Source organism: Mesoplodon mirus, assembly GCF_964341445.2.
Source record: "Mesoplodon mirus genome assembly, chromosome: X".
NCBI lineage: Eukaryota > Metazoa > Chordata > Mammalia > Artiodactyla > Ziphiidae > Mesoplodon > Mesoplodon mirus.
In genome coordinates this window covers 16044753-16059478 of record NC_138981.1, presented here as the reverse complement: position 1 = coordinate 16059478, position 14726 = coordinate 16044753, and the positions used below count along the sequence as shown (strand labels likewise).

General features: G+C 43.2%; 1 pseudogene across 1 annotated transcript; it reads left to right on the top strand.

The window, feature by feature from the left end:
- Window positions 1-297: 297 nt before the first annotated feature.
- On the top strand, window positions 298-2658 carry LOC309796132 (transcription initiation factor TFIID subunit 9-like; annotated as a pseudogene). The gene is made up of 2 exons: window positions 298-1197; window positions 2608-2658. The product of its transcript is annotated as a transcription initiation factor TFIID subunit 9-like (transcript).
- The last annotated feature ends 12068 nt before the right edge of the window (window positions 2659-14726 follow it).

Sequence of the window (14726 nt, the reverse complement as noted above, 5' to 3'; positions counted from 1 at the left end):
CCCTGTTGGCATTTGCTTTACTTCCAAATAAACTACTTGCACTTGAATCCTTGTCTCAGGACTGGCTTCTGGGGGTACCCAAACTAAGACAAATATGTAGTGGGCACCTTTAGTGAATAATGAGCATCTCTTAGAAATCTTGCTAACAAACATAGTCTTCTTAAATAGCAAAGCTACCAAGAACTTCAAGAGCCTAAAATTTGGCCCCTCCCTGTCACGTGCAGGGTGCACGTGCAGAGGCGTCCTGAGCAAGCGCAGTGAGGACCATGTTGCTTCGGAACATCCTGCTCACCAGTACAACAGGGATTGGGAAAACCACACTAGGCAAAGAACTTCCATCAAGATCAGGGCTGAAATATGTTACTGTGGGTGATTTAGTTTGAGAAGTCTGATCACCGTATGTCATGGAGTCTGGCAAGATGGCTTCTCCCAAGAGCATGCCGAAAGATACACAGATGACGGCACAAATCCTAAAGGATATGGGGATTACAGAATATGAGCCAAGAGTTATAAATCAGATGTTGGAGTTTGCCTTCCGCTATGTAACCACAATTCTATACGATGCAAAAATTTATTCAAGTCATGCTAAGAAAGCTACTGTTGATGCAGATGATGTGCGACTGACAATCCAGTGTCGTGCTGACCAGTCATTTACCTCTCCTCCCCACAATAGATTTTTTATTAGATATTGTTAGGCAAAGAAATCAAATCCCTTTGCCATTGATGAAGCTATATTCAGGCCATAGACTGCCACCTGATAGATATTGTTTGACTGCTCCAAATTATAGATTTAAGTAAGTCTTTACCACAAAAAGTACCTACTTCTACGGGAAGAATAACAGTTCCACAGTTAAGTATTGGTTCAGTTACTAGCAGACCAAGTACTTTCCCACTTGGCCCACCAACCCAACAAACCATGTCTATGTCAACTAAAGTAGGGATTCCAGTCAACCTCAAAGGTTTACAGTACAGATGCCCACTTCAAAATCTCCAGCTGTAAAAACATCAATTCCTGCAACATCAGTAGTTCAGAATGTTCTAATTACTCCTTCATGAAATTAGGTTCAAAATCATTTTCATTACCACTAACATGGTGTCATCACAAATACTGCCAACGAATCATCAAACGCATTGAAAAGAAAATATGAAGAAGATTATGACATGACTATGATAATTTGCAATCTACCCTTGATGCATGTAATATGTATACTTGGTTTTGAATCCATTGCACTGAGATTAAACATGTGTGCTGGCTGTTTCCAAGTTGTGTTTTAAAAAGACAGTATTTAATGAGTAAATATGGTTACCATATTTTTCATCTGAGATGTTGTGTTGGACTTTAATAGGATTAGAAATGGTTTTTCGTCAGCTTTTAAGTGTAAAAAATAAGTTGTAATTCATCAGTTTGGGGAAAAAAAAGAAAAAAGAACCTAAAATTTGTGGGTTTTTTTAAAAAATTTATTTATTTTATTTATTTTTATTTTTGGCTGTGTTGTGTCTTCGTTGCTGCGCGCGGGCTTTCTCTAGCTGCGGCATGTGGGGATCTACTCTTCATTGCGGTGCTCAGGCTTCTCATTGAGGTGGCTTCTCTTGTTGCGGAGCATGGGTTCTAGGCACGCGGGCTTCAGTAGTTGTGCCACACGGGCTCAGTAGTTGTGGCTCGCAGGCTCTAGAGCACAGCCTCAGTAGTTGTGGCGCACGGGCTTAGTTGCTCCACGGCATGTGGGATCTTCCTGGACCAGGACTTGAACCTGTGCCCCCTGCATTGGCAGGCAGATTCTTAACCACTGCGCCACCAGGGAAGCCCCATATTTGTGGTTTTTTCAGCCTACAATATGTTTATAATTACTGTCTATAAAACCAGTGTTATTAAAAATAAGCAATAATATATGCAACTGACTTAGAGTTGATTTGCTCCTCACCATTTCTGATGGAGAACTCAGGCAATGTTGGCCATCACTCAGTTTATTCTCAGCCTAACAGTATATATTTGTCTATTTGTCAGCAACCCTTCACCCCTGGAGTTTTTGTTTTTGTGATCCCTTACTCATTTGTTTTCATAAGATACCTGAGAAGAAAAGACGAAAGCAAGCTCATTGCACAAAACTGCAGCTTTTTAAGGCAATTACTTATCCTAATGAGAGGGGGTGCTGAGCTCAAGGCTTGAACACAGTGGTTTTGACAGTGAACAATTTGCATCACGCATTAACGTGGCAATTACAAGCCTTGAGAAATCTAGATACTGGAAATGAAATGGTTCTGGAAATAGCAGCAGCTGACGTGGTTACTTAACACCTCTGAGGGGAGAATGTCGGTAACTGTGATAGACTGCAAAAATTGCCCCGATTCTTTACCCTTCCCTGTTTCAATATTCTCTTTGCAAAGTAACTTTGTAGTGTTCTGCTGTGCCTTGGGGCTCAGCCATGTGGCTTACTTTAGGACACCCAGATAGAGATGAACAAGACACAAGCAGAGGCTTGAAAAGAGCTTCCATGATTGGACTGGCTCGCTCCTGCCTTCTGCCAACACCATGAGAACATGCGCAGGATGGCCTGCTGGTCGATAAGGGACGTGTGGAACAGAGCTGAGTAACCTCACTCATTTTAGCCAAGGCCATCACGGACCAGCCGACAGCCAGCTAATCGCCAGATGATGTGAGTGAGCCCAGGCAAGACCAGAGATACTGCCCAGCTGAGCCCAGCTTAAATCACCAACCCTCAGACACATTAAAATTTTAGTTAATATGTTAAGCCACCGAGTTTCACAGTGATTTGTTACACAGCATTTTGATGGAGATAGATAATTAATACAGTAAGGATGGAGACTGAGGAGTATAGCCTTTCTTGGGCAATAAACCCCAAAATTCACATAAAATGGAGAAATTCAGCATGTCATCTGAATACTCAAAAATACCTAGGTAAGTGATGGATGGATTCTAAAACACCCAGGTCAGCTGGTGCAAACCGGTGGCCCACCATCCATATCCAATCTAGAGATGCGATCCTATGCCATGATGAAACCACGATTTCATGTCTTCTTTTAAGCCAGCAGGAATAATTGAGTCTATATTAGAGAGCTTACCTCCATTCGTTTAAACTTCTTTCACTGCTATGAATAGGATGTAAATGCTAAAGCTAAAACCTGGGATCAGGAAAACTTGACTCTGTGTATCAGACAGGGTTCAGTCAGAGAAACAGAACCATGAGGAGTAACGTAGAGTAGGAATTTATTATAGAGATTTGACCTTGAGCAATTATGGGAAGAGGTGAAACGGTCTCGGTTTGGTTGCTTCTTTTGTGTCTGGTACAGAGCCCGGGGTCAGGTAGGCATGAGGTAGGAGAGAATAGGGGCCACTGGAACTGGCAAGGAACAAACTGGGACTTGCATTGATCTCCAAGCCTCCAGCCGCGCTGCTTTGGGTGACGAGCAAGAGAAGCTGATGCTCCTGCCATGAAGCCACACTGACATCTGACCCAGGATTTGGAGAAGCTGAGGAAAGAGATCCCGCGGTAACTGAATTGTGAGCCTGACTGCTGCTCTGGAAACAAGAGCAGGAGATCCAGGAAAATGTGCACTCACTGTTAACAGGGCCTGACCCATGCTGAGCTTCTGAAAGCGAACATGGCAACTGCTTCACTTCCCCTTTGCAAACCTCCTGCAAATGTCTCCTGTGACCAACTCTAACTAGAAACATACAAGGAAGGGAACTCTGAGAAATGTAGTACCAGCTTTTAGCCAAGTCGACACATCACAAAGCCACCACATCTTGACACTTATTTGAACAAGTGAAAACTTGGCTGGAAATCAGGAGGCCAGCTATTATAACCTAAGCTTTCAATTTCTGGATGAAAACTAGAGAGACAAGAGCCATCCAGTTCATACTGTGTGTCTCAGGAAGCTTTTGACTACAAGTGAGTCAAACTGGCTTAAACGTAGGGAGACTTCTTGTCTCACATAAGAAGTTCAAAGGTAGTGTAGTTTCAGAGAAGGTCAATTAATGGCTCAATGATTCCATCAGCATCCTTCCCATCTTCTTGTTCACCATCCTTAGCATGTTGGGTTTGTCCTCAGGTTTGTGTCTTCATGGTCGCAAGGTGTCTGCAGCAGTTACAACCATCACACACTAACATTCAAAAGTGTCTGTTTTTGGCTTGTGAGGAAACCTTTCCAAGAAGTCTCCCTAGCAGACCTGTCTTGACATCCCATGGGACGGACTGGCCATATGTCCACCCTAAACCAATCATTGGCAAGGGGAATGGGATTATAAAAAGTTTGCTTCTTAGACTATGATTATCTCCATGCCACTTTTTCTCTCATTTTGGTTACCTGCTTGTGACATATGCTTCAAAGTACAATTATTAGGTCAAAAGGTATGACGGTACTTTTTTATTTTAAAAATATAAAGCTAAACCAGCCCTGTTATTGACTTCATTCTTCCTCCCTGAGTTCATCATTGGAGTGTGTATACACTGAGCCAACCAGTGTCTCAATGGTTTAGCCTCCCATGAATCACATGGCTACCCATTACCTGAACCAAACTGGGTTTCTATCAGCAAAGAACAACAGGAGAGACGGGCGGGCAGTGGCTTTTTGTGTGCCTATCCATTCATCCGGCATTTACTTTACACCTGCAACTGTATCAGGGGCACCAGATATGAATGCTCCACAAATAACATACAGGGAAGGGGGAAGAATCTCTTCTTGGCCCAGAGAAATAAAATGTGAGCATCATGTGAGTTCTGGAGGGAAGCTTTAAAATAGGCAAACGAAATGGCCAACAAACCCATAAAAAAGATGCTCAATATAATTAGTTATTAGGGAGATGCAAATCAAAACCACAATGAGGTACCACTTTATATGCACTAGGCTTTCCCAAAAAACAGGCTAAATAAGTGTTGGTAAGGTTGTGGACAAACTGAAACCCTCATACACTGCCGGAGGGAATGAAAATGGTACAGTTGCTGTGGAAAACCCTTTGGCGGGCCCTCAAAAGGGAAACAGAATTATCAGGACCTAGCAACTCTACTCCTAAGCATGTACCCCCTGCCACCAAATACAAATACTTGTCCACACAAAAACTCATTCACAAATAATTCATATCAGCAGTATTGATAATATGCAAAATATGGAAACAACCCAAATGCCCATTAATGAATGACTAGATAAACAAATTGTGGTCTACCAGGTATACAATGGAATATTACTCAGCCATAAAAAAGAACGAAGTCCTGATACATGCTACAGTACAGATGAACCTTGAAAACACTGTGTTAAGTGAAAGAAAGGTCACATACTGTATGATTCCATCTACGTGAAATGTCCAGAATAGGCAAATCCACGGAGGCAGAAAGCAGCTTAGTGGTTGCCTGGGGTTGGGGGAGGGGGAATGGGCTATGACTGCTCAATTAAACCCCATTTAAAGTATGGGGTTTCGGGCTTCCCTGCTGGTGCAGTGGTTGAGAGTCCGCCTGCCGATACAGGGGACATGGGTTCGTGCCCCAGTCTGGGAAGATTCCACATGCCACGGAGCGGCTAGGCCCGTGAGCCGTGGCCGCTGAGCCTGCGCATCTGGAGCCTGTGCTCTGCAACGGGAGAGGCCACAACAGTGAGAGGCCCGCGTACCGCAAAAAAATAAATAAATAAATAAATAAATAAAATAGAGTATGGAGTTTCCTTTTTGGGTGACGAGAATGTTTTGTAACTAGATAAAGGTGGTGGTTGGAGAACATTGTGAATGTACTGCCACTGAATTCTTCACTTTAAAATGGTGAATTTTATGTTATGTGAACTTTATGTCAATTTTTTAAAGTCTAAAATATAATAGACACATGAGAGAAAATAGCTTTTCCCACCTTACTGTTAAGAATAAAGTGGTTGGGACTGCTAAAGCCACCCTGTGGTCAGGAAGAGACAAGTCTGAGGAATTACAACCTTCTAAAGACGGCAGAGCAAAAAGATGGAAGGAACCTGAGTTCTGGATAGGTTGTCAAACCATTTAGTTGATCTGCCACAAAACCACTCTTGCTTAGGACTTTTTATTTTGTAAGATAATAAATTCCACTATTAAGACGTCCTAGGGATGGGATATTTGCCACATGCTTTCATTTTTTTCTCTTTTATTTATATTTGCTGCCTGGAAGCTGGCAGGCTTCTGGAAATTTCCCTGAATGATTCCAGATACTCCCATAATCATTTTCCGGCAACTCAGCTTTTGAAAACATTCTTTTTCTATTTACCTGCAGAAACCAGACGTACCACTCCTGCTGTTATAAAAGTCAAGCCCTGTGAACGTAACCACTTACAGAACCTAACCATTCCAGCCCTCCCAGAAACAGAGACCAAGGTAGGACAGAACCCAGGTGCATCACGTCCAGATCCTATCTGCAGTCCACAGGCACTTGAGATTCCCCAATCAGGAGGAACCTGACCTTCAACAGAATGGATCTCTCTCTTTTTAGTCCCAATCTCACGTCAATTAATTTCAGTGTTTCCGTATATGCTGTGGGGGCCTCTTCCCAGGCCCACCACTATACGTGTACACGCATGCACAGGTGCACAGCTCCTCATACCATGCTCCTGGAGAAATGGTTTTAACCTGAAAAATCACTCAGAAATCAAAATGCCACGAATCCCTCAACGTAGTATTACCTCATCTTCCCCCAGCTCTCCCAAGAAAACCACCTTGGGTGGAAGTGGAAAAGAGGTAGGAGGCAGCTTTCCACTTCCTGCCTCTGCCCCACACTGGAGCCATGAAGAAGGTAGCGATCCTCTGGGATACTGGAGATACGGCTGTGGGAGGGTCCCATGTCGGCAGCCACATCTGCCATCAGCAGGAGCCATGGCAGGGTCTCTTCTGTACTCTCCAAGATATTGTGTATGAAGAACTCAACTGATGTCTGTTGACTTAAGTTTTGTGTCAGTATCACAGTTGTCACAAATCCCAACCGTGACTTATGTGATGCTGTACAGCTCACAAAATGCTTCCACATGCATCATGTTATTTAATTGGGGCTACAGTTCCTTAAGGTGGGTCTTCTCGTCTCCACTTTATGATAGGAAGCCAAGGAGAAGTTAGGAGAAGTGAATGTCACACAGCCACAGCCTGGAAGTGATCATCAAACCTCCGGCCCAGGCCTTCTGATCCCAGATCTCTTGCTCTTGCTCTTTCTGTTCTGTGTTGTGGACATCTGGGGCCCAGGAGCCAGTACTTGGCCCTAGGGTCCTCCTCTGGAAGACGTGGGAGTCTCCAGGGACTCCTAACTCTCACCCCACACAGTCCAGCTACCTGAAGCTCACTTTCCTAACGTCATTGGTACAGCATCTATTTATAACTGTGCTAAGAAATGCTGCTTTCATGGCCAGGCTCATGAACTGGGGAGTAAATAATAACCCTGCAGGACTGATGTAGATAGGAACAGAATCTCCTCTAGAAACTCACTAGAAGAACCCATTGTACCTCTATGACCTTTTTCTAAACTTTTCAAGACAGTCTCATAAAAACTATGAGTGCTGGGAGAGGTCAGAAAGGGCTTTTTATGTTTTGGCCTCTCCCCTATCCCTTCCTACTCCAAACCCAGGAAATTCTTGGTAGAATAAGGACTTAGTATTAGTTTCCTACCACTGCTGTAACAAATTCTGACAAATTTAGTGTTTTCAAACAACATGAATTTATTATATTACACTTCTGGAAGTCAGATATCTGGGTACAGCATGGCTCAAGTGAGTCTTCTGCTTAGAGTTTCTCAAAAACAAAATCAAGGTATTGGCAGGGCTGTACTCCTTTCTGGAGGCTCTGGGGATGAATCTGCTTCCATGCACATTCAAGGTGTTGGCAGAATCAGTTCCTTGTGACTACAGGGCTGATGTCCTTGTTTCCTTGTTGGCTGTAGGCTAGAAGCCTCTCTCAATTTCTTTGGCCGCCTGCGTCCCTCATCACATTGCCCCTTCCACCTGCAAGTCCTTCTCATGCTTCACATCTCTCTGTCCTCCTCTGCTGCTGCATCTCTGCTGCCTTCCTCTTCTGCATTTAAGAGCTTATGTGACCATATTGGGCCTGTTGGATAAGTCCCCTACTTTAAAGTCAGCTGATTAGCAACCATAATTACATCGGCAAAGTCCCCTTTACCATGTAACATAACTACAGGAGTAATACCAGAGGGCTAGGATCCTTGGGGCCAAAATTCTGCTTAGCACAATCCACCCTCTGGTGGTCCCCATGGCTCCCATCCATTCCACATGCATCCATTCCTCATGGCCTCCCAGTTCAGATTTCTACTAAGTTTCTCTATGGTATTTAGGCTTTCTCTAAGGTGATTTAGGCTTTCTCTGTAATTGTCCTTAATCCTTCTGAGGCTCCACCAGCATCCTTTAATATCCGTATTTCTATGAACAGTCTGTTCAAGGAAATCTAGGCTTTTCTCTATCATGCTGCCATGTCCTAAGTAAGTTACTTCACTTCTCAGGGTTAAAAACTTCCTCATCTGCATAATAATTCTAGTTTTAAATTTTAGGAGAGAGAATACTCCACAGAATGACCTTAATCATCTTCCAATTGGCTTTGGATTTCAGCCATTACCAGGCTCCACAAGAAGAATGTCGTCAAATGACCCAGTGGTCACATTTTGGCCAGTTTGAAGAAGGGGGAGCAGTTTGGCCAAGCTGTTTGCCTATCTTGAAACCAGGGCTTTGGGGCTCTGAGATGATCTCTGAGATAGGAGCTCCTGTGTCTTCTACTTCCCAACACTGGACACAATGCCAAGGCCTGACAACCACCAACTGTCAATTTTTAATTTAACAAACACATGTCTAATGCTTACTAGGCACTATTCTAAGTGCTTTATAATTATATTAACATATAGGCACTATTATTGGTAACTTATGGATGAGGAAGTGAGGCACAGAGAAGCAAGTAACTTACTTAACATCACAGTTATTAAGAGACAGAGCCAGACATGAAAAGATGCTCAACACTGCTAATTATTAGAGAAATGCACAGCAAAACTACAATGAGGGCTTCCCTGGTGGCGCAGTGGTTAAGAATCTGCCTGCCAATGCAGGGGACTCGGATTCGAGCCCTGGTACAGGAAGATCCCACATGCCGCGGAGCCACTACCCGAGTGCACCACAACTACTGAGCCTGTGATCCAGAGCCCACGAGCCACAACTATTGAGCCCAAAGTGCTGCAACTACTGAAGCCTCGCACCTTAAAGCCCGTGCTCCACAACAACAGAAGCCACTGTGACGAGAAGCCTGAGCACCGCAATGAAGAGTAGCCCCCACTCGCCACAACTAGAGAAAGCCCGTGCACAGCAACGAAGACCCAGTGCAGCCAAAAATAAATAAATAAATAAATATTTAAAAAAATAATAAAACTACAATGAGGTACCACCTCACACCAGTCAGAATGGTCATCATTAAAAAGTCTACAAACAACAAATGCTGGAGAGGGTGTGGAGAAAAGGGAACTCTCTTGCCCTGTTGGTGGGAACGTAAATTGGTGCAGCCACTGTGGAAAACAGTATGGAAGTTCCTCAGAAAACAAAAAATAGAACTACCATACAATCCAGCAATCCCACTCCTGGGCATATATCCAGATAAACTATAATTCAAAAAGATACATGCACCCCTATGTCCATAGCAGCACTATTCCCAATAGCCAAGACATGGAAATAACCTAAATGTCCATTGACAGATGAATGGATAAAGAAGATGTGGTATGTACATACAATGGAATACTATTCAGCCATAAAAAGAATGAAATAATGCCATTTGCAGCAACATGGATGGACCTAGAGATTATCATACTAAGTGAAGTAAGTCAGAAAGAGAAAGACAAATACCATATGATATCACTTATATGTGGAATCTAAAGTATGACACAAATGAACCTATCTATGAAACAGAAACAGACTCACAGACATAGAGGACAGACTTGTGGTTGCCAAGGGGGAGGGGGTTGGGGTTGGAGGACGGACGGAGTGGGAGGTTGGGGTTAGCAGATGGAAGCTTTTATATACAGAAGGGATAAACAACAAGGGCCTACCATGTAGCACAGAGAACTATATTCAGTATCCTATGGTAGGGACTTCCCTGGTGGTGCAGTAGTTAAGAATCCACCTGCCAGTGCAAGGGGACACGGGTTCGAGCCCTGGTCCGGGAAGATCTCACATGCCGCAGAGCAACTAAGCCCGTGCACCACAATTACTGAGCCTGCGCTCTAGAGCCCGCGAGACACAACTACTGAACCTGTATGCCACAACTACTGAAGCCCATGTGCCTAGAGCCCGTGCTCCACAACAAAATAGAAGCCACTGCAATGAGAAGCCCGCACACTGAAACAAAGAGTAGCCCCCGCTCACCACAACTAGAGAAAGCCCGCACACAGCAATGAAGACCCAATGCAGCCAAAAATAAGTAAAATTTTTAAATAAAAGAAAAATTTAAAGAAAATATCCTATGATTAACTGTAATGGAAAACAATATTTTTTTAAAAAGAATGTAAATGAATAAATAAAAGAGATGGAGCCAGGATCTGAGTCCAGGCAAACTCCCGATCTCATGCTTTTAACCAGTATGCTATGCTGTCAGAATGCCATTCTTCAGGCTACCTCTTCTTATTCATTCTAATAGTGGGATCAGAAGAGGTGACAATAGGAAATTATCCTCCCACCCGATGCCACTGTCTCCAACTGGACCATCAGAGAATTAAGGAAGAGTGGTGCTTGGGAGAAGAATAAAAGGAGGAGGCTGAAACCAGAGTTAGGGAAGGAGGTCGAAAGTAAGGAAGTTGGACATTAATGAGCTCAAAATATTAAAAGTTTAAGCTCTATTTCTCCACGTCTTCTGCCTCACTGCAGGTTGAAGCTGACTTCCAGGGATGCTGAGAAAATTTAGAGTTAGAGAGCAGAGTGAAAAACGGATCAGCTGTGGACTTCACAGAGCCCAGCAGGCTGAACACACAGTGGAGGCCAATTAAAAATACTTGATCAAACTTATGGCTACCAAAGGGAAGGGGAAGGAGGGATAAATTAGAAGTCTGAGAATAACAGATACACACTACTATATATAAAATAGACAAACAACAAGATCCTACTGTATAGCACAGGGAACTATGTTCAATACCTTGTAATAACCTATAATGGAAAAGAATCTGAGACAGAAAAAAAATATATATATATACATATATATATATATATATATCTGAATCACTTTGCTGTACACCTGAAACTAACACAACATTGTAAGTCAACTATACTTCAATTTTTTAAAAAACTTGATCAAATCATATTTTAAATATTGTTTTTAATTATTGTGTCTATCAGAGGGAGGGAAGTGCTACTTAGAAGCTAAATTCATTATCAGCCATTCTGTCATCAAGGGAAAAATTCTTATTATTGAGAAATAGATCTCTTCATTGTTTCTTCCCCTTACAGAGGCTGGCAAGGAAAGAATCAGAAAATACGGAAATGTGAAAGCTTCTACCATTCTCCTATGCTGCTAAAGGTGAGGGTGCAAACTGGCCACGCAGGGACCGAGCTGGCTCGCAGACATGTTTTGTTTGGCCTGCAGAATGTTAGCCTGCACAGTGGGGATTTTTTCCCCCTCAGTGTTTTAAATTGGAAATAGTGGCCAACACATTAAAAAAAATAGGCAAGAATCCTTTGACAGATGTATTGCAAATAAGTTCTACTGTTCTGCAGTGTGCCAGAACTCTCTTAGTTGGGAATTTTGATAAACAGAAGTTCCTAATTTCAATGAAATCCAATTTATCAGTCTTTTCCTTTATGGCGAGTGCTTTGTATGCCCTGTTTAAAAAAAAACTCTTTATGAAATTCATGAAGATATTATCCTATGCTTTCTTCTAACAGCTTTATTGTTTTACCTTTCACATTTAGATCTAAGACCCATACTGAAATAATTTGGGGGCATGGTAGGGATCCAGGTTCATTTTTTGCCATGTGGATATCCAATTGCTCCAGCGCCATTTACTGAAAACACCATTTCCCCACCACCCGCTACTGGATTATGATGGTGTCTTTATTGTAAATCAAGGGATCATATATGTGTGGATGTTTCTGGCCTCTCTATTCCATACCATTGCTCTATTTGTCTAACATGTGCAACAATGCCACATTCTCAGTTACTGTGACTTTCTAGTAAGTCTTGAAACCTAGTACTGTAAGTCTTCCAATCTGTTCTTCTTCAAGATTATCTTGACTGTTCATTGGGATGGACACTTAACATTGGTGCATGTATGTATGTATCAATGTTAAGCCTCAATGAAAAATAACACAAAAGGGACTTTCTGGGGGTTAAGAGAGATGAGATATTGAGCCTCTCTCAAGGAATCAGAAATCTAGCAACACAGAAGCCTGTATGGCAGTAGTCTAGAGCTGCCTTTCTAGACACGGTGTGCAAGCTCCAATCTGTGACAGGCCCCACCTACCGCTCCCCACCACTGAGGAAGATGGGCCAGTGACATCTCTCATCTTACTCTGGACTTGCTTCACTCATTTACCTTGCTGCTTGGATCCTGGGCTATTTGAACGAATGGACTAGTTTAGCAGAGCCTGTTGCCGTAGCTCTGGCCATGTGAAGAGGCGTTCCTGGTGATGGTGAGAAGGCTGCATAGCTCTGGATAATTGGGGGAGATGGAGCCGAGGGGCTCCTCCAGAGCAGGTTTCTCAACATGGACACTACTGACACTGCGGGCCAGATCATTCTTGGTGGTGGGGCTGTCCTGGGCACTGAAGGATGCTCAGCAGCATCCCTGGATCCCACTAGATGGTCTCCCAAGTTGAGACAACCAAAAACGTTCCTAGACGTTGCCAAACGTTCCCTGGGAGCAGAGGCAGAATCGCACCCAGTTGAGAACTGCTGGCCTAGACCCAGAGCACAAACAGGAAAAAGGGAGGGAGATGTGTAGGGGGTACGGGCCCTGGGTTAGGAACACAGGCAGGACCCCCGCAGTTCCCATCCACCCACCTTCCCTCAACAAGCAGAACAAGAGATCTACAAAGAGGGAGAGGAAGACTGACAAAGAAAGAGTGGATGGTGCCACGGAGAGCTGTGAGCAGGACAGCGGCTTCACAAACTCCAAGGGGCATCTTCTGTGTAAAATATAAGAACAATGTCCCCTAGAGTTGTGCAATGTGTGGCCCTAGATATAAACTATTTAAAAGCTCCCATCTCTCTAAACAGTGTATAAATTCTGCCCCTTTCCCATTCCGAGTGACTAGGATAAAAACATCAGCTCCTCCACCATTACCTCTGCCTCTCAGAATCTCCAGAAAGATAAAGATGCAGGCTCTCAGCACACGTGGGTTGAGGTTCAAGCCAATTTCATTTGCATTTCAAAGGTCCTGCATCACAATTCTCTGTATCTGTCTTTAACTTGCTTTGCTGTCCCTTTACTTCATTCCCCAAGCATTATCTTTTTTCCCCTTGGCTTTCCTTCAGCCTCATAGCATTGATGAAGTCTAATGCAGGGGTGGAGGCCTGTACCCTGTTCCCCAGTGATGTACCAAGGATGGGAGCGCAGGTACAAGAATAAGGGGTACATTTTCGGTAGAAAATTTAAAAACATTAATAAATTTGACTAACAGCCTGCTTTTATTAATCAGCGTGCACCAGCACTTCCAAAATTGTTTAGACATTTATCAGTGATAAAACACCCCTCCCCCCGCCCCCGATTCTCTTGGTTGATGTTCTAAATGATTACTGTTGTTATTCTTTTTTAATATACATATTTATATTTATATATCATAAGCATAAGCAACATCAGCAGAGAACATAAATATTTTACACACACACACACACATATACAATATTTATGTCCTCTGCTGATGTTGCTTTTGCTTACAATGCTACAGGATACTCACAGGTGAACCTTGAAAATTTTATACAGCTTCTGTGCCAATTCCTTTTTCCTACCAAATCTGCTAAGAGGATTTCAGGGCAAATAGAGGAATGTATATCTGGGTTACAATCTTATTCTCAAAGATACTTTTTATTCAGTGTTTGAAAGAAAAATGCAGGGAGGGGAAAACCACTCCAATACCTGCAAACACTAAAGTTGGCTCTTCCAGAACACCTTATATTTACAAAACAATATGGCAGGGCTCTCTGAAGTTGCATTTTGCCATTGAGATGCTATACTTGGAGCATTTCCCCCCCAGGCTCACGGATTTTTCAAAATTGTTAAATAAACTCAACTGAGAATTCTTATTCAAATGGAATTGGATATTTCAGCTTCATTTCCAAACTCTTCATTTCTGTACTTTGATAAGCCTTCTTGCCAAAGAAAATGGGGAGAGGGGGACCTTGCACCTCTCGGTCACCTCAGAGCCCCTGATATCTCCCCCTGCCCCCAAAGAAAGAGTTGAGGATGGATAAAGTCTCATGTCATCCGGTAGGACTCCTGCCTACCAGGGCTTAGGCCCTTGTGTTCTGGGCTTTGGCCCTTTGTCCAAACACATGACAGAAATGTAACAAATCAAACTAGCAGGCTTGGTTCATGCCAGAAACACTAGTTTACAATCTTCCAGTGAAGCATTTCAGGAGGAGGTTGCGAAAAAAAAATTGGGAGAACACAAACCACTCCTTGAATATCAGTGAAGTGACTTCATTCACTGTGCTTAAATCTCAAAGGGGGCTGCAATGGCTGGGTGCTTTATGCCTTCCTGGGACATGCAAGGCCTTCTCTTCTGGCCTTGTGCCTGACTCT